The following is a 23,194-nucleotide window of genomic DNA, read 5'->3' on the forward strand; positions in this document are numbered from 1 at the left end:
CATCACATTGTGCCCCATAAATATATATAATTATGATTTGTCAATTTAAAATAATATCGATTTTTTTTTAAAAAAAGAACGGAGAAGTGCCTAAAGAACAGTAAAAATAAAATGCCATGAGAAGACAGAAGAAAAAGAAGTTAATTCCATCTGGGCAATCAGAAAAGACATTGAGATTGAATGATAACATTTGAACTAGGCCTGGAGAGAGAAAGAGAGATGAACAGGAAATTCTTACAAAGAGGTAAACAGATTGTAAAGGAATAGAAACAATGCAAACAAAAGTGGGCATTTGAGAAAGCACCCATGCTCATCCAGAAGTTCTGTTGACTAACCGAGAGTACTGTAGAAAGAAGAGTAATTAAAGTTGAAGTAGGATATTGAAACTAGGGAGGGCCAACCTAGTTTGGGAGGGCTTCACCATGAGGCTGAGAAGTCTGGATTTTATCGGGTAATTCGAGGGCTGGTAAAGATTTCTGAGCAGGAAAAAGCATTATCAAAGTTGTGCTTTGGAAAGATCAATCTAGCAGTAATTGAAGTAACTGAACATCAATCAAATGCAGATGATATAGCACAGTGAATATAATGTAAGCCTGCAGGAATTCAGGAATTCATTTATAAAAATGTAATTTATATGTATGTTTTCAGTAACACAGCTCTATAAACTGTCTTGCTCATAGACTAGTACCTAATTATATAAGCATCTAAAAAGGTCATAAGTACTATAAAATGATATCACAAAACCTCTTGCCTCTGCCTGGAAATCCTTCCACCCCCTTTCCCTTCTGGTAAACTCCTATCCTGTAGGTTTCATTTAAATGTCACTTCCTCAGAAAGGCCTTTTTTAAATTACTTTTCCAAATTGGGTCCCCCTGTTTCTCTCTTCCAAAGGAACTTGTACTTTTTCTTCATAGCACTTACTACAATTTATAATTATATATTTTGGTCACTAATTAACTAAAGTCTATCTCCCCAACTAGATTGTAAGAGGAAGGACTGTGTTTCTGCTCATCATTGTAGTCTCCAGAGCCTAAAATGATATAACACATAGTAGGCACCTAAAAAATATTTATTCTATGAAGAATGAATGGTGCTCACTTCAGCATCACATATACTATTAATAAAATTGGAATGATACGGAGAAGATTAGCAAGACCCCTGCACAAGAATGACATGCAAATTCGTGAAGCATTCCATATTTTAAGAAAATGAATTAATGAATGAAGAAGAAATGAACAGATTTTTAAGGTCACCACTGTAATTGCCCCTCTTTGTTAAATGTACTTACTATTGGCTAAGATACTTTCTTTCAAATAGAAAATTAAAAGAAACCTTAACTTTCAAATTAAGGCCAAATTACTATGTGCTAAAATCATAATAAAAGTCTATACTTCTACAAAGAAAACTTTAAAGCAAATATTCAAGTCAAAATATACATTCCTATATCTCATATTTACAGAAATAATTCATGGTGCAACTACTAAGTGAACTAGAATAAGGGACAGAATCTGAGTACAAAAAAAGCATTCTAAGATGTAAAGAAGGCAATTATAGACTTGTAACTCCTTGATCCATGCATATCTTATCAGAAACTCAAAAAGGAACTTCAACATTGAATGAGAAAGATTTTACTTTAAATCATAACTGGAGTACATAAAAACCCTCAAAGAAAGATAACTAAGGGTTTTTTGGCAAATAATTCATTTCCAAATAATAAATAATTGATTTTCAATCACATGCTATTTGTACCTATGTCCTTCACACCACAAACTTGGTGCAAGGTTTTCTTCATATAATAATAAACATATAGAACATTAGCAATATAATGGGCCTACATCGTAGAAGTCCAAAGGAGTTGGGACATGAGGCATTTGGGACCTTATCTCAAGATGCAGCCCTTCGCAAAATTTTAATTTAGAAAATCACCCAATTCACTAGTGTGCATGAACTAAGAAGGCCTAAACAACTACCAGTAAGGAACTAGAGAAGTTGATTTAAAACGAGAAATGTTAAGCTAACTTGGTACAATGGAAAACCTGCAACAAAAGGACAAATATGATTCCCATCATTCATTTGGGGGGTGTTTGGGCAATTGAATTTTGCAAATCAGATGCATTACATAAACTTAAAATGAAAGGAAAAAAAAGATCAGCACAGATCTGTTCAAGGAGGCAGTTAGTTTTACCATAAGGAAACACCTATGTTCCTAAAAATCACTACAGTATGCAAAAATAACACAGTAGAAAACATAGGGCTTATGGGGGAAATGTAGTTAGGGACACAACACTCCAAACCTTAGTCTGCAGATATTTGCTAACATTGATGAATTTGCTGGTCTGAGTTGAAATCTTTGCAGTGCCACATACCAGCTGTGCAACCTCAGATAAGTTTAAATTTCATATGTACTTACAGAATCTTCATCTGTATCATGGAGATAATGACACACACTCACACAACATAGGAATGAAATAAAAGCTGCAGCATAGTTTTATACATGTTGTTAGGAAATTTAAATATGGCACCTTACCTTGAAAAAGACCTGAAGTTTGCGTGTGGGTATGAGTGTTGGAAAGGTTGCAGCTTGTGAGTTAATTGTGAGGTGGTGGAAGGAAGGTTATCTGAAATCAGAGGGAAAGCTGTGACACCGGTTGAGGGTGGGTGTGGCTCATAATACACTGTGAACTGAGGCTAAGCTGGTAGATATTCTAGGTGTGTGCATGTGTCCGTTTTGTGTGTTCCTACACAGCTCGGTTCAAATGGGCATGGTATTCTGTGTTCACTTGGTGTTTCTCACTGACAAAATCGTGCAAGAGCAAACACAAAATTATTTATGCTCAAATTGTTTCCTAATATATGAATGATGTTGCAACAAATTCACATTTTCAAGACAGTTCTGTTAATAGCAGAACTGACTATGTAGATATTCAAATTCAAATGGCTAAGGCCAACTGGATACTGCAATCATCTCCCATTGGTCAAATGTCTTGAGCACAATAGAATCATAAGATTTTGAAGAATCACTGACTCTCCAATAAAAAAGTCACAATTTCTAAATAGATTTGTATAAATCAAATGCCAAACTGAGTGGTCCACTTGCCTCCATGAAAGTACAATCTTCGTAAAATCACTGCCCTTTCGGCAGTAAGTATATAGTGACACAAAATCTAAACATCACTGGTAAATATAGCATTTGATCAAATCTAGTTTTTGCTCAGGAATACGGGATCTTCTTTTCCTGTCATCATCAGCATTGTCATTAACACACCTTCTCACATATTCTCAACACCGCAAAATGCAAAGCCAACAAACTGGCATAACCAAATTCACAAACCTTAGCAAAGCATTTCTTCCTGCCCTTGGTGACAGTTTCTAGATTGATATCACAACAATGGCCATGTGGTAAAAATAGTACTCACTAACAGATTTTGTTTCATTTGTTTTTAATTAAGAAAATTCAACCTTGAGGAGAAATGTCTGAACATCTATTTACAGCATTTATCAAGCATTATCTGTTCCATAGGCTGATAAGCATCAAGAGCTCTCAGTTCAGTACTTCATGCAAAGTAGAAGCTAACAAAATTTTTGTTGAAAAAACATTATTTGAACTTACTTGATTTGTTTTACTATTTACCCAAAATACATTTATTCCCAAAACATTAAATTCCATTTTCAAAAGCAACATAGTCGCTACCAGTGAAAAGATATTTTGTTTTTAATTACTATAAAATTAGAAAATAATTGCTGTAATAAAAATTGGAAGAGTCCAGAGGGTATAAAATAAAAATAAAAGTCTACAGCATCTCCATTCTCCACCTCAGAGAAAAACTACTTTCAATGGTTCTTGTGTAACATTCTAAGTGCACATATATAAATATAAAAATTATGTATTACTTTTAGTAAATAAGGTCATACTGTACCCATTCCCATGTAACTTACTTTTTCCTAAATATTATAGCCTGAGCATTTTTCCATTATCAGTATATATATACACACACACATATATATATACATCTTTTGTTTTAATGGCTATATAATATTCCAAGGTATATAAGCACTCTAAATTATTTAACAAGTTCATATCAATAGTCAAGTAAATTGTTTCCATTTTGTTTCTGTCATAAATAATGCTATAAGCAACAACCTTTTGCATCTATCATTGTATACTAAGATGAATATATTCATAGAATATATTTTTAGCAGTACTATTACAGAGATAAAGGTGTAAGCATTTACAATTTTGATAAATACCAACTTGACCTCAAGAAAGGAGATATGAGAGTGCCTATTTTATCATATCCTTTGTATTAGATATTTTCAAACTTTTTCATCTTGGTCAATTTGGTAAATGAAAAATAGCATCTCATTTTAATTTCTACTTCCTTAATTATAAGTGAAGCTAAGTATGTTTTCAAATTTTTACTACTTTCATTTTTCTATAAAATGTCTGTTCATATTGATTTTTCCTCATCTTTTTCTTGTTGACTTATCATTGATCTCTGAATATTAATGATATCAATCCTTCTTCTGTCAAATACATTGCAATTATTCTTCCCCACTTGGGTTTTTGTTCATTGATTCTTATCATGATGATTTTGCCATGCAAAACAAAAGCTTTTAGTTTTTATAAAGTCAAATTATTAATGTTTTCCTTTATGGTCACTGGGTTTATAGTTATGCTTAGAAAGACTTTCTCTGTCCCAAGATTATAAAACTACCCATGTTTTCTCCTTAAAATAATAATAATAATAAATAATAGGTAATTTTTATTGAATGCTTACTCTGGGCCAGGTACTATTCTAAGCATCTCAAATACATTATTGCATTTAATCTTCACAACAACCCTAGTAGGTGGGTAGTATCATTATCTCCATGATACAGATGAAGATTCTGTAACTACATATGAGATTTAAACTTATCTGAGGTTGCACAGCTGGTATATGGCACTGCCAAGATTTCAACTCAGACCAGCAAATTCATCAATGTTAGCAAATATCTGCAGACTCTCTCTCCACTAAGATAAATGAAGAGTTAATATGCTTTTATATACCTCTACCTAGTCTATCTTCCCCACTTTTTGTCTGTTATATAAATCTTTTATTCATTATTAATTTTACATTTTTGTCTCATAGTATGCACAGATATTTAGACTTGACTTAGCCTATATTTAAATAGATTCCATGTGCCCTGCCAATCCTCTCATACCTCTGCTTCTCCATTCTCAAGTTCTTTTTCTGTATTTTATCACTTAGATGATTTATTTTATTCATGAGGCAATTTTGGGGGGACTATAGGTCCTTGAATGTTTGTTACATTTATGCATATAACAGCTTGACCAGATATCAAGTCTGTGGGTCACACTCCTTCCTACCCTCACACACCCCACTAAAGCTCTAGAGACACTGTTCTACTGCCTCCTGGCTTTAGTTGTTATGATATTTGGGGCAAGTCTGATTTGCCCCCTTTTGGGTGACTTGCTTTTTTTGCCTGATGCCTATAGGATCCTTTTTTTAATTGTGAAACAAAAATAACTTCACTACATGCGTACTCAGTATTGATTATCCTCTTTCAGTTTTTCTAGAACTCTGTGTCCTTTTAATCTAAAGATTACTAATTCCTTTAATCTCTGAAGGTTTTTTCTCCGTTATATATCTGAAATGTTTCTGTTCATTTGCTCTGCTCTTTTTTATTAGGCACACCGATAACACGTGTTGGATATTCTCTGCCTGTCTTTATTATGTATATATTATTTTAGATAGAACTCTTAGTTTCAAGCTTATGAAAGAAGCCTACTTAAACTAGCTTAGATAAAATGAATTTATTGGAAGGACACTGGAGTACCTCATAAAACTCCAGGAAATGCATAAAGTGCAACTAGGCCTCAGGGATAAGCAGAACCATCAGGACTGTTTATCTCAACGAGGACTATTTCTCTCTTGTCTCTTATTTCTGCTTCTGTGTGTTGGCTTGGCTCCCTCTATCACAGACAGACCAACTTCCTCCACAAGGCATGGAATATGGCTGCCAACAGCTCACATCTCATGATTCTCACAGCCAGAGAGAGATTGCCTTTCTTTCCTTAATTCCAATGTTTAAAAACCCTGTATTCCCCTTTCAATTTCTTTAAGCGATATAGATGTATTTTTTTGGAAATTCTGTTTCCCAAAATAATTGTGAATCTGAAATGTACTTTATCTGTATGCTTAAAGTAATTTAGCCAACTTTGCTTTGCCAATTTTTTGCTTATTCATTTCTATTCATTTGCTTCTGGTCAACTGCTGCAAAACTCATTGTCATTTCTTCTTCTTTCTTCCTCTCCACTTCACTGTAGGTTAGAAGTCAAAAGATACTGTCCCCTTAGCCTCACCCTCACCTACCTCCCTCTCTCCCTCTCTCTCTCTCTCTCTCTCTTTCTCTCCCCAGAGATATATAGCACTGGCTCCCTTGGGGATTTTCCAGTTTCTCCCATAGCCTGTCCCAATTCTTAAACCTCACAGGATGAGGCACTTAGGGCCACCTCACTTACTTTCAGTGAAATGTGCACTCTGTTTACAATCTAAAGAGGTATGTATCAGCTTTTAGCATCCTCCTTTGATTTGATCCATATTTTACTATACTCCTTAGATACCAGTCCATAGCTTAGAACTGAGCCATTTCCTAGTTTCATAGAATTTTATTTTTTGTTTTTTCATTCTACTTGTTGATTTTGAATTAGTTTCTTGATAGGGAATATGGTTAACATGGCTTTACTTTTCTAAATATCTTCTGAATTCTTAGAAATAATAGTTACTATTAAAATTCTACTTTATGAAACTTAAAATTCATTCACTCAGCAAATATGCATAGAATGTTAACTATGTGCTAGGCACTTTGAGAGGCACTAAAGATACAGCCATGAAGGAGAAAGAAATAGTTTCTACCCTCTTGGAGCTTATGTTATACTAGGGAAGACAGACTATTATTGTAAACAAATAATCACAAGCATAATACATCAATAAGTAAAAGACAGTTGTTTAAGCAGAGATTAGAGTATCCAAGAGGTATGGATTATATTGTTTTAGCTAGAGAATCTCTGAGCTGCTTCTCAGTTCAAGGAGAGGCAAAGACTCCTTGAAGCTCTTTTCTTTATTTTGTAAAGAGTCATAAGTTGCCTCCCATAGTGACAGATTGCAAAATGAGTAAGTACCCTGTATCTGATTAGAACAGGACCTTTCTTGGATGCATGACCTAGCAATAACTACCTTTTTTCTTGGAATAAAAAGCCCATAGGCCTTCTGGGAGTACTCCTTGGTATTCAAAGTTAGTTACTGGAGTAAATCTAACATTGCCCTGATCAAAGTCTTCTGGCAAGAATGGATATAAACATCACCAAAGGAGTACTCACTAGGCAGGAGCAGTCTAGGTTGGTGAACCAAGCTCAGTCCAGCCCAAGTGATCATGAGGAAGGATGACTCCAGCCCAACCTATACCCATGATGACAGAAGATTATCTTTGAGGAACAATGACTAAACATATAAACACAAATTTGTACATATATGAATGTAAAATGCACATTCTGCATCTTGGGCACGTCATCACAAATACAGTAGGCAGTCTGTCCCTTTGGCCTGTGCAGGACCATTCTTCAACAGCAACAGTCTTTATCAACAACAGCTACATTATACTTATCAGATTTCCAGTTCACTCTCCACATGGTACATGGAACTTACCTTTTGGTACTCCCAGGTTCTCAGACAACACACAACATAAAGGGAGAGTCCTCAAGAAGCAGATACTGAAACTTCCTGGCAATAAAAGCACCTAGAAAATAATGCAACTAACTTGAACTAATATTAAAAGAGCTATGACTATATCAGTATTTCCCAGAAAGAATGGCACAAGCAGAGATCTAAAGAACAGATCAGTTAGCTGGGGAAAGCAAAGAATGTATTCCAAAAAGAGGATCCACTGAGGAACTTGGCAGATTTGAGGAAATTAAAGAGAACCAGTATGGCTGGACTGTGAAGAAGAAGGGCTATACTGTTGTCAGTCAAAGATGGTGAGGTAGGCCAGGGGCCATATCCTAAAGGACATCATTAGCTATCAATATATTAAAGATCTGAGGCTCTATCCTACAAGCAATGCAAAGTAACAAATAAGTTCTAAGTGAAGAAACAGCAGGATCATATTTTTATTTATAAAATATGACTTTAGTTTCAGGATATAATAGAGTCTAGAATGGAAACTAGTAGGAAGGCCAATTGGAAAGCTATCTGAGAAGTAGGTATGTAGATTTGGTTGCAGGGAATTTAGGCAATTCCTGGCAAATGGCTTCCTTCCCTATGAAATACGAAGTAGGAGAGAGAGATGACTTTGGGCATTGATAGATTAAAAACAAGGATAAAGAAATTTAATCTCAAAAGTCTTATGGAAAAAGTAGGCACTCTGGTCTTAGAGAATTCTGCTGAGACTTCTCTGCCCAGAAGGGAGTCTGGCACTTGTGGATCCAGTGTTACATTATACTGCTAGGTTAAGAATTCTGTACTATTTTGTCAAAATAAATCAAAGTTTTACCCAAGAGATTCAAAGCTATATAAAGAGAAGAACTTTCCATTTGCTTGCCCTTGTGCAGCGTGTGGATGTACTCTTCCTAAGTATCACCTTCAAGCAACTTCAGAAGAAAAGAGTGAAGAAACTTGGGAAATACTTTTTGCAGTTGACCACAGATAAACCCTGGCAAGACCACAAAAGAAAGGGCCTTATTAAAAGCATTCTCAGCTGATGGACCTTTCACCATTAACCAGTCACTTAGGTCAAAAAACAAAAGATAAATGTTATTCCCCAGGTCTAGCACCACCATCAACATGGAAGAAATGATGAAAGTCCCAGATTATAGGGGAAATTCAGCAACGGGTGCCTTTGGGAGAAGAAAGCTGACATTCTGTCCTCATCCCTTCAAAAACATATCCCAAGCAGAAAGAGATCTAGGATCAAAGCTATCTTTAAAGGACTAAAAGGTCTCAGAAGCACTGCTGCCTGCAGGTATAAAAATAAAGTGACAAAAGTATACTGACAGACCAAATTAGTGAACCCTAAACTTCCTTTTAGGTTTGCCCACTACTCTTTCTATTAAGACTCTAGAAAGCCCTTGAAAGGGCACCTCTAGGAGTGTCATTTATGAAAAACCAAGCCAACAGAGTGAACACCTAGTAAGATAATTAGTGGATTTTAGGAAGGAAAAAAAAAAAGTAGTAAGAAGTACAAGAGATAGATTCACTACCATCTAATCAGTGCCACCTGGAGAATATAGGTTTTCACTGTGATTTGTAGGCAAAGGGTAAGATACTTCATATTTTTTAACAAAAATATCCCCATCCTAACCTCCCTGGAAGTTATAACCTTCTGCTTTTGTTGTCATTGAGGTTTACTGGTGGTATTAATTTCCCGCTGGATATAAGCCTATGGCTATCCCTACATTGCAGGTAGCATAAAACTGGGACCAAAAAAGTACCTTCTGCATCAGAAAGCAGAGTTTCATGACTGGAGTCACAAAACCCTGTGTTCAAATCTCAGTTCTGCCATTTACAAGCTGTATGGCCCCAGACGAGCTATCGAAACTCATTGAGCCTCAGTCATCTTGTCTGTGAAAAGGGATTAGAACCTGCCCCATAAAATTATTATAAGGAAAAAATGAGATAATGCACAAAAAGCTCTTAGCACAGTAGCTCGCACATAAATAAGTACACAATAAGGGACAGGTACCATTAGAAATCATTAACTCTTACCTTTGTGTTCATTTGTTCTCTGCTGCCTTTGAAGACTTCTTGGGTCTTAGCTGCAACTTGTTTACCCAGAACCCCAACATCCTGTCTGCTTCTGCCTATCTCTATCTACAGGACTCTCTTGTCCCTCACTCTACCAACAATCCCCTGGATTTAATTTATTACCTGTCCAGACTTACAAACTCTGCTGACCCACCCCTCCCTGTCCTGGCTTCTTCTGCATGTTGCCACTCATTTCCAGTGTGACAAATCTGAAGCCAAGTCAGATTGTTTCAGTTAGTTTGAAGGCTGCCTAAAAGGCTTTATTTAACCTACAATAGCCAGAACCATCACTTACATATAACTAACATCACTGGTCAACTGATTAATTACTCTGTACTCAGGACCCTGCTAGACTCTCCAAATATATTTAATCCCTCCAAAATATGACTTTCCTCCTTTACAAGCACAGAAATTACCTCAAAATGTTGCTTCTAAATAAAACTCTTAGTTTCTGCATCTTAATTCAGTACCTTGTTATTTCTAAAGCTTTAGAGCTAAGAAATAAAAGTCCCTAGGTTACTTTTTTAAAAAAATTCTTAGACCCATATTGCCTTAAAATTATCACAGTATTTCTTAGTGGACACTAAATCATTTCACTATTTCATTACTCTCTGGGTATATTTTAAGTCCTTGACTGAATTAAGTGAGTCAAGAAAAGAAATCTGATGCCAGGTGCAGTGTCTCACACCTATGATCCTTGCACTTTGGGATGCGGAGGTAAGAGAATCACTTGAGGCCAGGAATTCAAGAACCCGAGCAACATAGTGAAACCCTGTCTCTATAAAAAATAGAAAAATTATCCAGGCATGGTGGCACATGCCTATAATCCCAGCTACTTGGGAGGATTGCTTAAGCCGAGGAGTTTGAGGTTACACTGAACTAGGATGAAGGCACCACTCTCTTAGCCTAGGCAACAGAGCAAAACTCTGTTTCAAAAAATAAAGAAAGAAGAGAAGAGAAAAGAAAGGAAAAAGAAAGAAGAAAAGAAATTTGGACCACTAGTAACCCAAAATTGGTTTAATGTTTAACATGTGGTTAATTTAGAGGCAACAAATAAAGATCAAGGTCGTTATGCCAGACATCTCACAAGATATCTTGATTACATTCTGCAAATATAATCTATTGAGCCATTATTGTGTCTTATAATAGTCAAATACACTTTTCTTACTATAAATGTCTCATTATGTTTCTGAGTCAAAATTTATTCTGCTATCCAAGTCTCTTTCATAGCATACTACTTACTTTAATGCAGTCAACTTGAAATTTTGCACTTCTAAGAGCAGAAAGCAGACAATATTTATATTACCAGGTGATAGACTGACCTCTAGTGGAAATTCTTAAAATTACTAAACAAGCTTGGCAAGATCTTTAATACAACTAACAGCTGTCTAACCTACAACATTGTTAAAATAATGTTTAAAACACTGATTATAAAATTTACTTCTTAGTCATTTCAAGCTAGGCAACATGGAATAAGGTTAAGAGCAGAGACTCTGGTTCATGGCTCACCTCTGTCATTTTCTTGCCGTGTAATATTTACCTGTTTCCTCACTTGTAAAATGGGAAAACCCACTTCATGGGGTTAACATGAAGATCAAATAAGTCAAAATATGAAAAGTATCTAGAACACTGGTACATAGCTCAGTGACATAAAATTATTTGTTATTATTATTTGTGGAAAAAATTATGGCTAGAGGCAAATCATAATTTCAGAAGATATAAAGAAAAGAGTCCTTAGAGGAATACATTTCTTTAGAGATTTCACTATAAGCCAATATAGCACCAATTCAGTTAGCCCTCCCATTTCCAGAAATGAGCTATTCCTGTGTATAACAGAACAACGGGGAAAATCAGAAGCAAGTAACTATACCTGGATAACATTTTGTGGGAAATATTAAGAAGTCTTTTTTTGTCCCAATATGGGGATGATGAACAACAACAGATACTATATTTTAAACCAAAAGCAAACTTAAAGCTCCAGCCACCTGGATCTTTCTAGGCTTTGAACTCCTGTTATACTTAATGTCTACAGCACATACAATTAGCACCTAGCTACACACTAAATCAGTCATCAGTCTCATAGTACCTAAATCATACAAGGTAGCACTTTTCTACAATTAACTTATTCTTTAATTGGGCTTATATTAAAGGATTCTAAACTTTTTTAAAACAATATCCAACTGCTTCTAGAGCAATATATCTGGTTAATGACTAAAAAAATGCCATTCTACAAAGTTAGTAATATAATTTCCACCTCTTTTCCCAAGGAAAGTCCAAATCAGCAATTAATTTCAGCTGACAGGAATGCACATATAATTGAAAAATGATCTATAATTCCCAGGTATTTCTTTACTACAAAATAATTGCTATCCAGAGTAAAACAGCCTATTTTATCATAAAGTAATATGATCACTAAATAAAATATAGTTCTTAGTTTTTTCCATCACTATTCTGAGGTGCCCTAATTCATTTTAGTAATTCACATTTTTTATCCTGGGAACACTCCAAGTTGAAATTAAAAGTTGCTATTCAGTTATTCAATACAACCATGAACCCATTAAAATGACATAAAAGTTCCTCTAAAATCTTATTCATAATATTTACATATATTTACTACAAGAAACTAAAATGAACTTATTTATATAACTGGAATCATAAATTGTGGCTAATGTATTATATATGCAAAACCACAACTCAAAAATAATTATAAAATGAATACCACAACACAGACAAATTCTAGAAAATATACATATTGTAATATAATTCTCTCTGCTATTAAAAGTTACTAACATGCAATACTATTAAAACATATTTCAAGGTAACAGCAAAAATTAGGCTATTTGAAGTTTTTAGAAAACGCAATTTATTTGGAAATATAAAAGAAATAAAGCTATTTATTATAGTATTACAGTACTTGATATCTCACTAAGTACAGTTCCATAAATCTGTGTCCCTGAATATTTACCTAATACCTGTCTAGGAAATATAATGCAGCAGAAGACAGACTAATTCTGAAAAGAAAAATCTCATTCTCTTTGTAGACAGACCTTAATCCATTATATACTATATTATCTTCTTGTTTTTCTTGTACTAAAGCAATACTTACATTCTTAAGATTGAAAAAAATAACAATTCAGTTTTATCAAAGATACTAAAGCAGACAAGGAAACTATGTATCCAGGCAAAGAACAAAAGGAAAGTATTTATTCTAAAAATTTCCTTTTTAGAAATTGTAAGATCTAGACATTCAAACAGAATAAAGATCAGTACTCCTAAGGAATACTATCTGGAGAAGGCCCCCAAGATCACTTCTAAGAAATATCACAAGGTATGAATTTATTAAGGTCTATTCTGTGATTTTCAACCTGGCTGCACAGTTTATAGAAATTGACAAACTGATTGCAGAATGTATTGGTAAAGGCAAAGGTCCCAGAAAATCCAAAACAATCTTGAAAAAAACAAAGTTGGATGACTCACACTTTATAGTGAATTCAAGAATAACTAATTTCAGGCTTTCTGGGTGTGTTTTGTAATTAAGCAATGTTAACAATATGTTTTTTTGTGGGGGGGGGGAATACTTTTTTTTTCTTTTAAAGACAGGGGACTCACTCTGTTGCCCAGGCTGGAGTGCAGTAGCACAATCATAGCTCACTGCAGCCTCAAAAGCCTGGACTCAAGCTAGCCTACTACCTCAGCTTTCCAAGTGGCTAGGACTACAGGATGCACCACCATCCTGGCTAATATTTTTATTCTTTGTAGGGACAGAGTCTCACTATATTGCCTCGGGTGGTCTTGAACTCCTGGCCTCAAGCAGTCCTCCCACCTCAGCCTCCCAAAGTGTTGAGATTACAGGCATGAGCCATGGTACCCAACCTGGAAAATACATTTTTGAAACTAGAAATTAAAGATAATAATTTAACTTTAAAGCAGAAATGTCTCTCAAGTTTCAGAATATAAAAGCTAATACTCTATATTCTTTTTAATGTATAAAAGAAAAATTATTGGGAGAAAAAAATAAATTAAGCCCAGAATTTCCTTTTTTTTTAAAAGACTTCTATCATACAAATTTGACAAATGTATAAGAAACAACCAAACTAGAATGTACTATGCAGTATAACTTTAAATAAATAATCAACTATTTTTATACAAATCAGTATGGTTCATTCCCACTCCTTGATTAAAAATAAATGACCAAGAACAAAGAAGAGACTGATGTGGCATCCACTGAAGCTACTTAATCAAAGAGACTCCGAGAAGTATCGTCCTATGGGTAGAATAATGCTCAGATCCCACTCCTACTGTACTATTGAACATTCAGTGTTCCTGAGCAAGCTATTTAACCTTTGCATCCTAATCTTCTGAGCTGCAAGATGAGAATCATGATACCTACCAAGTAGCGTATGGGGATAAGGAAACTTAATGTGAGATGCCACATTTATGTGACCACAACCCAATAGATCCAGCAGTTCTTGCTTAAGCAAAACTTTCCTAAGTACCAAAGTGAACCCCAAACTCTTGTTGCTCTACATTCCATTTCCAAATACCTGGATAAACATTATCAGAATCTAAATTATTACTAAAACATTTAAAAACAAATACCTGACCCAGAGACATGGTAACTTTATAACAAGAGTTGATTTAATGGTGTTTTTATAACTGGATTAATTTGTATCAGACAAAATATAAATGTAAACATTCCATAAGAACATCACAGCCAATAAAAGAATGAAATAGTAATAAGCTATATGTATGATCACATTCTAAAAATAAATGTATGTTAACTCCTATTTTGTTTCCTCCTTTTCCAGAAAAGAGAATGTGAAGAACATAAAAAGTAAAAAGTGCAAATAGACAAAGCAAAAGGAAAAGACACAGACATTCTAGGCCCAGCTGAAGTAAATGCTAAATAAAGTTTCAGACATAACATCAAAGCCAAAAATCAGTAGACTTTGAGAAATTGTGACAAATAAGAATAGGTCTAGGACATTGACAGTGAAGTGTTATACAAATCAGAGTATCTACTCATTTCATTTTATAAACCAAGCAACATGAGTCATAAACTGCTGGAAGCCTGTGTATCAGTTAGCCAACCCTGGTCTAATCAAGACTTTGAGAGTGGGCGGTTAGCAGTGACAAGAACTCAGATGTGGCAGAAAAGAAGCTGTGGGACAGGAAAATTCATTCAGAAGAAAATTTGGGAGGATAAGAACCCTGAAAGCTGTCTAGCAAAGAGTTAGGGGAGAGTATATTGTAATAGCTCATGTGATACAGTTACCAAAATATGATATTACTCTTTTACATTCAATTATTATGTCTCAAATACTACACAATCTGGATAAAAGATTTTAAAATCTTCATCAATCAATGTGACTTCAATCTGCATTCTAGAGTTCATTAACTATAGATTCTAGAGCTAATAACTAAGAAACAGAAAATAGCCAGAAAGAAAAATCAACAAAGATACTTCATGAATTCATCATTAATAAATTAGAATATTAGGAGAGCAAATCAAAGTCAGTTGTAACTCAAGTTTCAGAAGTCTAGATGACTTTTCACAAACTGCATTTATTATTTACTATTTATGCTACATGCTATGAACAAAATAATTTTAGATATGTTTCTTGATTTTGCCATGTCACCCTCCTTGTGCTTATTTATCTGGGCATACAAATATTTTCTACACTATACATGTTCTTCTTAAAATATCTAGAACTACTCCTAGACATAGTAATTGCCCATTCAATAACACAGAAAAATGTAAAGTACTGTGTAATATTAACATTTACCTTTACATTCACTTTAGAGTCTACTAATGCAGAAGCTATGAAGATGTAAATATACATACCACTTGCACTCCATTCTATCTTACAACTCTGCCACTCTTTACACACAAGCTTACTTCGGCTTTCTTCATTTTACACACAAATATCAAAAATTCCCTATTGCCCATTTTCTGGATATACTCAATGGCAACAGCGCTATTACAACCATTTTTATATGGTAACTTTCTTGAACAAGAATCATACCATAATCCTAATAAAGGTCAAATGCATCAGTACCTCTTCAGGGAAGTCCTTCCATGCAGCAATGAGTTATTTTTCTTTAGGAATGAAAGTTTCACTCTGTTGGGTAAATGTCTGCTCATATGCAGACATCTCTCACTCCAAGTCAGTCAACTATGCCATAACCTTCTCTTTTCTCATTTTTGAAATCTATAAGCCCTTACATATATATGATTACAGTGCCTGATATGCAACCCTGCTGACAGAAAAGCACTCACATATGTATGATTTATTACACACCTGTACTTAGAATAAAAAAACTTCTGTATTAGTAATAAAACATAACTCTTCCTATAGTGAATTTTACCATACTCATAGCAATCCCCCAGTTTTTTATTTAACATATACAGTGAATATATACATGTACAAAATAACTTAAATTCAAAGTTATTCATTACTATGTTGTTTGTAATAGCAAAGTATTAGAAAACATTCAAGTACTCTTCAATAGGGGACGAGTTAAGTAAATTGTGGTACATCCATACAGCAGAATATTATGTAACAATTTTAAAAATGAAGAGGCTTTTTTTTTAACTGGAACAATCCCCAAGATATTTTTAGGCAAAAAAAATAATCAAGGTACAAGACAGTACCTATGGTATATTACCATTTGTATAAAACAGGGGTAAAATTTTATTTTTATATAACATACCATATGTGTACTATATACATATATTTTATATATTTAATTTAAGCAAACACACACAGAACATCTCTGAGAGGAACTCATTGTTATTTGGCTCCAGGGAAGTGAAATGGGTGTCAAGAGGACAGGGACAAAAGGAAGACTTTTCCACTAGATACCCTTCTATTTTTAAATTATGTACCAAGTGCAACTATTATATATCCAAAAAATAATTAAACTTTAAAAGAATATATCTGTTAATTGTTATATTCAGAGGCTTTGTGGGGAAGAAGATCCGGGTTTAAGTCCCTGCTCTGCCATTTACTAGTATGTGACGTTAGGCAAGTTCTCCAAGCTCCAGTTTCCTTATCTGTAAAATGGCAGTAACGATACTTACTGTGAGAATTAAATCAAATCAAGTATATAAAACAATTAGCACAATGCTTAGCAATTATTATTATTATTTAATGCTGTCTTCTAAAATGGTACTGTAGACTTGGAAATCACAAAATTACAGCCATCGCCAGTCCCTTTTTCTCTTTCTTCTTATTCTCGGTGAGCAAATTTTGCTAGTTCTTTCAAAACTGTATGTCACTCAGCCATTTCTGTCCATTTTATAACCACTAGAGATTGGCACAGACCCCAAAGAATCAGCTAGAGTATGAATTGTGTGAGTGAGGCAATTAGGAGCCATCACACACTTGGTATAGGTTTTATATCAAATCTAAACCTTTCAGTGCACCTTTTCTTGCCACTATATAGAGACATATCTACATAGTCTCTACTGCACTAAATACCAAATGTCATCAATTTATATTTGTAGTCCTACTTTACCATTTATAAGGTATTTTCAAACACTTTAGTTCAATTCCTGGAATAAGAATCTCAGAAATGGAAGGTCCCTTAAAGGACACTGTAATTTTTTCAACAACTATGAGGGAAGCAAAGCATATATTTTTATCCCTCTTTTGTAGACGAACATTTTTAATTTAAGAGCAACCTATTAAATATGAATTTAAATGATTTTAAAATAATGAAACAAATAAATAAAAGGCAAAGAAGAGAAGTGACTTGCCAGAGGCCACACGCTTTATAAGAAAAAAAAGCTTCCTAGAATTCAAATCTCATTTCACTGCTCATTTCCTCACATTCTCACCAGGAAGTGTCCATTCTTACTAGGAAATCATGCTATTCTTCCCTCATTTAGAGAGCTCTTGCTTATGTAACCCAAAACCTGGTTCACAGAAGCTGTCCTGGATCTGGTAGCTACAAGTCCTTCGCCTCTGAATTCCAGCTACTAGCACTTCATCACAGGTTATCTGCTATCAGCTGTTACCATTTCATGTTGGTTTTGTCTCCTCAGCTGTAAGCAATCTGGGAGCCTATTGGTCTGGTGGAAAAGGCACTGTAATCCCCGTCATCTACCCTATTTCCCCTCACCCCATTATCCCTAACATTTCCCTCCACTTTGAAGTTCAGACTTGCACCCTCAGCTAAGCAATGGTATCTGCTGCTTCATTCATTCCTCCCTCTAAGTTCCTCCTTAGATGCCTTTTCCTTCCTCACCACCAAGTCACATTCCTCACATGGAGCCAAACCTTAACCCAACACTCCTCACACAGAAAGCCTTAACTCAGCTCATTTCCCTAGAAAGCTTTCTGCAACTGATGTACACAATGTCATACAATTTTCTTGTTCACATCTCATGATATTTCCACATATAAGATAACTTGTATCTTTGTCACCAGGGAAATTCTCCCAGCATGATGACTTTCTTTTTCACAATACCAAATCAAAGCTTTAATATACCCACACTGAGCTAAGGTCATCTCCATTGACTTAAGAGACTACTTCAGAAGAAAGTCTGTCCTGAAAGAGAACTCTCTGTCCCTGAAGGATGGGTATATTTCAAAGAGAAGATATGTAACTTCCCCTATTTCATTAATTTATTGTCATGATAACTTTCATCAATTTAAAGGCATTTTATCCACAATGAGCAAACTGTTTGAAAGCTAAATGCACTAAATCTTCTTTCATGGGACCTGTAAGTATTTTTTGAACTCTTAGTGGTTTGCACTTAATGTTTTATTTTAAAATCAGATTTAATCATTTCATATAACTAGTAGTTCTTCAGGAAGATGGATTTCATTTTACTCTACATCTATTACCCCAGGTCAGAATTGCAATGAATTGTAATGCCATTTGAAACCACTAATACACCACTCAATAATCCAATTAGTAAGTGAGTCTGAAAACACAATTTTCCAAAATGACTATAGTGCTCCCACTTCCTACTCTTAAATATCTAAGACACTAATTGAATGTCCATACTATTTTATTTATAGATCTTTCTCAAATAATCTCACAATAAAACCACCAGTTTTTAATTCCTTACTTCCACAAAAGCTCTTTGTTGGCTCTATTTTGAAGACTTAACAGAGCTATATTTTTAAAAAATCAATTTGATAAATAAAAATTAAAAAAAATTTCTTATGATACTCAGAGATCTCTACAGCATATAGATTGATATTTTATAACAATAGGAACAGAAGACAAAACTAAAAAGGTATAATAACTCTCAATTATATAAAACAAATGAGTATATATATGTGTAAGTATATATGTGCACATGGTATATATCTGCTTTATGAATTATCTAAAAAAAAACTAATGTCAGACATTTTCATCCACCACATCATAGCCTTCTGGGCTACTGTATGTTTAGGAATATAAAAACCTAAACATATAAGTCACTAAAGCGAAACCTAAAATGGAGAAATAGCCACATCCTAGCATCAGTAGTAGCAAGGCTACCGCAGAATCAAGAATTGCAGAGTATCTGAAGATATCTGGTAAAGCATGGAATTTCTTTCACAGAAGATCTGACAGATGCTGATATGGATACTGTTTATTAATATATTCTATATTTTTGTCCTTCATTTATGTTTTTGTTTTTCTATTTTAGAAACTTTTTATTTCAAAACATTATAGGGGTACAAATGTTTTTGGTTATATGGATCACTTTTATAATGCTTGAGTCATGGCTATAAGTGTGCTCATCACCCGGATAGTGCTCATTGTACCCCTTAGGTAGGTTTTCACCCATCCCCTCCTCTTCCTCCCTCCTGCTTGATTTCCACTTCTACCTGTGCACCTGTGTGCTCACTAGTTAGCTCCAATTTAATTGCAAGTACATGTGGTATTGGTTTCTCCATTCTTTAGATACTTCACTTAGGATAATGGTCTCCAGTTCCATCCAAATTGTTGCAAAAGGCATTAATGAATCCTTTTTAAGGCTTAGTAGTATTCCATGGTATACACATACCATATTTTGTTAATCTGCTCACAAATTGATGGTCACTTGGGTTGATTCCACATCTTTGCAATTGTGAATTGTGCTGCAATAAACATTCTAGTGCAGGTTTCTTTTTGATAAAATGACTTCTTTTCCTTTGGGTAAATACTCAGCAGTGGGATTGCTGGATTGAATGGTAGGTCTACTCTTAGTTCTTTCAGGAATCTCCATACTGTTTTCCATAGTAGTTCTACTTTTAGTTCTTTGAGGCACCCCATATTACTTTCCATAGAGGCTGTACTAATTTGCAGTCTGACCAACAGTGTATAGGCATTCCTTTTTCTCGACATCCACACCAGCATCTATTGTTTTTGAACTTTTTAATAAAAGCCATTCTAGGCCAGGCGCGGTGGCTCACGCCTATAATCCTAGCACTCTGGGAGGCCGAGGCGGGTGGATCGCTTGAGCTCAGGAGTTCGAGACCAGCCTAAGCAAGAGTGAGAACCCGTCTCTACTAAAAATAGAAAGAAATTATCTGGCCGACTAAAATATATATATATAGAAAAAATTAGCCAGGCATGGTGGCACATGCCTGTAGTCCCAGCTACTCAGGAGGCTGAGGCAGAAGGATCGCTTAAGCCCAGGAGTTTGAGGTTGCTGTGAGCTAGGCTGATGCCATGGCACTCACTCTAGCCCGGGCAACAAAGCGAGACCCTGTCTCAAAAAATAAATAAATAAATAAATAATAAAAGCCATTCTAACTGGGGTAAGGTATCTCATTGTGGTTTTAATTTGCATTTCCCTGATGATTAGTGAAGTTGAGCATTTTTTCACATGTTTATTGGCCATTTGTCTACCCTCTCTTGAAAAGCTCTGTTCATGTCTTTCACCCACTTTTTCTTCTTAATTTCAGAATATTATAGGGGTACAAACATTTTGGTTATACATAATGCCTTTGCCTCACCCAAGCCAGAGCTAAAAGCGTGCTCTTCCCCCATACAGTGTGCTCCACACCCATTAGTTGTGAGTTTACCCACCCCCACCACCCCTCTCCCACCTGATCAGCACCCAATGAATATTACTTCCATGTGAGCACCTTAGTGTTGATCAGTTAGTACCAATTCTAATGGAGATGTGGTGCTTGTTTTTCCATTCTTGTGATACTTCACTTCAAAGAATGCTTTTGCCCACTTTTTAATGGGATTGTTTACTTTTTTTCTTGCTGATTTGCTTGATTTGCTGATTTGCTTTGTAGATTCTGGTTATTAGCCCTTTATCAGATGTACAGCTTGCGAATATTTTCTCCCATTCTATAAGTTGTCTATTTGCCCTATTGATTATTTCCTTAGCTGTGCAGAAGCTTTTTAATTTAATCAAGTCCCATTTATTTATTTTTGTTATTGCTATAATTGCTATTGGGGTCTTAGTCATAAAATTCTTTGCCTAAGTTAATATCTAGAAGAGTTTGCCTACATTTTCTTTTAGAATCCTTATGGTTTCCTGCCTTACATTTAAGTCTTTTACCCATCTTGAATTAGTTTTTATAAGTAGTGAGAGATATGGATCCTGTTTCATTCTTCTGCATCTGCATGTGGCTATACAATTTTCCCAGCACCATTTATTGAATAGGGATTCTTTTCCCCAGTGTATATTGTTGTCTGCCTTGTCAAAGGTCAGTTGACTGTATGTGAATGGTCTTACATCTGGGTTCTCTGTTCTATTCCATTGATCTATGTCTCTGTTTTTGTGCCAATACCATTCTGTTTTGGCTACTACAGCCTTGTAGTATAGTTTGAAGTCTAGTAATACGGTGCCTGCAAATTTGTTCTTTTTGTTTAAGACTTCTTTGGCTATTCAGGCTCTTTTCTAGTTCCAAATGGAGCATAGAATTATTAGAAAGTTTTCTAATGATGAGAAGCCCATTCCTTACTTTCCCCAAGAAGCTCATTTAACTGGACACCAACAGTGGAATGTTTCTCCTCATAGTAAGCCAAAATTATTTCCTTATAAATCTTCTTACAGGTCATGCCTAGTTATGTCCTCCTTAAAGATATGCCTAGTCCTCTACAACAGGTCATAGGTCTCAGCATTCTAGATATGAAGAAAATGAGCATATGTCCCCTTGGTCATATTTCCTAGAGGCTAGCCATCTTTTCTACATCCCCAACACCCTCAGATGTCCTTCATATTATTTAAGGATCTTCACCATCCCAGTCCCTTTACCTTCTGGGTGAAATTCGATTTGCCAATATCTGTACTGAAAAAAATAGCATCTAGAACTAAAAGACATACTCCACAAATTATTACCAACATTTACTCACTAGGAAGCAGATATTCGTGAAAGGATTAAACTCAAGAACCCTCTGCTTCCTAGGAAGAAAGTCTTGACATGCACTATGAAAATGATTAGATGAACAGAAAATATAAATCAATGTTATCCAAAGACAATTATAAGAAAAATGAGGGAAGGGTAGTAAAAAATAGTATCATCAAGCTATTCATTCTGGAAGAAGTTAACCCCTCTCTATGCTAGCCCATAACCTAATTATCTGAGATAATGATAATGCTAATGTAATATGACCAAAACTTTCTAAATTTACAATAAGCATAGTTATACAGGGAGTAGTCATATCCTTCAAAATAACTTACTTTTAATCTCATCTAAAGAATCAAATGAAATAAAAAATACTAGATGTAATTAAGACTGTTTAGTTTCCCTGGAGATTATAGCAATCAGACATTTTAAGCATTCTAAGAATGAAACATTTGATACAATTAAGGAAATCCTATTGAAAAAAATTAGTCTGTAAAACAGAGATAATATGGGACTAAGGAATGGCTTATTAATAACTCATTCAATTCTGAGTATAATGAATACAGCTATTACAATTTCAATTCACTGGTGGCTGAGCTCAAAAGCTAAAATGCTGCCACTCAATCTGCCTCAAGGATCCAGATCTAATCAGTGCAGTCACCGCCTGTTACATTTATTGAATCACAGAATTATTTTAGACTGAAAGGAATTTAGGTGGAAAAATAAAAAACAACACAAAGCTAGTAAGTGGCAGGGCCAGAACTCAAGACCAAAATCTGGACTTTGTCTACTATATTTGAACAACTCTTCGAATATTCATATCTTCCCTTCCCACTTCTAACCAATCTTCTTTTCAAAGCCAGTTCCTTCAATGATTCATAAAGTAAGTAGGATTCCAGAACAAAGCCCTCCATGAATGTCATCTGGAACTTGAGACATGTTCTTTCATGTCTGAAGGGTTAGCATACGCTGTGTCTTGAGGGGACGAATACAGTAATTGGATACATGAAGAATGGCTGCCCTCAACAAGACTAAAACTCCTGAGCTGCTGGGCCACTCCTTAACCCTCAGTTACTATAAATAAAGCAAAGCCAAAGA

The 23,194-nt window shown here is 35.0% G+C and overlaps 1 protein-coding gene and 1 non-coding gene across 4 annotated transcripts in view; one reads left to right on the plus strand and one right to left on the minus strand.

The window, feature by feature from the left end:
- Window positions 1-23,194, minus strand: part of STK33 (serine/threonine kinase 33) — a 129,310-nt gene that overhangs the window by 97,058 nt on the left and 9,058 nt on the right. The window lies entirely within an intron of this gene.
- LOC123643069 lies at window positions 1,102-1,203 on the plus strand. The gene has a single exon (XR_006736643.1). It is a non-coding gene; the product is annotated as a U6 spliceosomal RNA (small nuclear RNA).

Source organism: Lemur catta, chromosome 7 (genome assembly GCF_020740605.2).
Source record: "Lemur catta isolate mLemCat1 chromosome 7, mLemCat1.pri, whole genome shotgun sequence".
NCBI lineage: Eukaryota > Metazoa > Chordata > Mammalia > Primates > Lemuridae > Lemur > Lemur catta.